Below are 926 nucleotides of genomic sequence, written 5' to 3' on the forward strand. Positions count from 1 at the left end.
ATTCACTGAAGTCAGTCCCTTTTATATACGGCACACTTCAAACCGGTTTAAACACGGCAATGCAAGTTAAAACACGATCGCTCTGATATCCAAAGTCGCAAAAAGTCGCCTGTTCGGGTTTAATTCGTGTATTGAACCAGTGTTCCAAATTTAAATATAAATACATAAACACATAGGTACAGCACACAAATATACGTAGAAGCACACACTATACACGCACACGTCTGTAAGCATTGTATCGTCTTACAACAATGCACGCAGAAGCGACTGCAGGAATGAACTCTCATTGCAGGTACTTACACAAAAAGCGTTCTGATATCCAAAGTCGCAAAAAGTTGCCGAATTTTTTATTTCACTGACTTTCCTAAAACTTATGTTACTGTCAGATGTAAAAATCAGATTGGACAAATTTGGACATTTTTACTTACACTTATTTTAATTTTTTTTACATAGTAAGTTTATCTACACTCTATGATATTTCCATATAAATAATTATATTTTAGCTCATTTGTGGCACAGTGCAGTGGTGGGCCTGATGAAATGACCTCGCGGGCCGTAGTTTGGTGACCCCTGGCCTAGAGAAAAGATACCTAGTCAACATCATTCACCACCAACCTCAGGGTTACTCAAATTGAATAGTGGAATTTTAAGATCACTCTTATAACGCATTTACAGCTTCGAATTGCGGAGCGCGATTATTATTATTTATGTGTGTGTGTGTGGTAACGAAGCGCGAACAACGCCAACTTAGAGTCACAGTCCGAGACGCTAGCCACTGGGGCACGTTTGCCCCGATTTAAAAAAACTTTCTCTTAAATAAACCACACAATCTAACAGCTACTGTAACTAACAAGATATCGGGTTACAAGAAAATTAATATGTCGTCAACATAAAGATTAAAAAAAAAAAAATTTTAGTGATAAAAG

This window comes from Limulus polyphemus, unplaced genomic scaffold (assembly GCF_000517525.1).
Source record: "Limulus polyphemus unplaced genomic scaffold, Limulus_polyphemus-2.1.2 Scaffold229, whole genome shotgun sequence".
Lineage (NCBI taxonomy): Eukaryota > Metazoa > Arthropoda > Merostomata > Xiphosura > Limulidae > Limulus > Limulus polyphemus.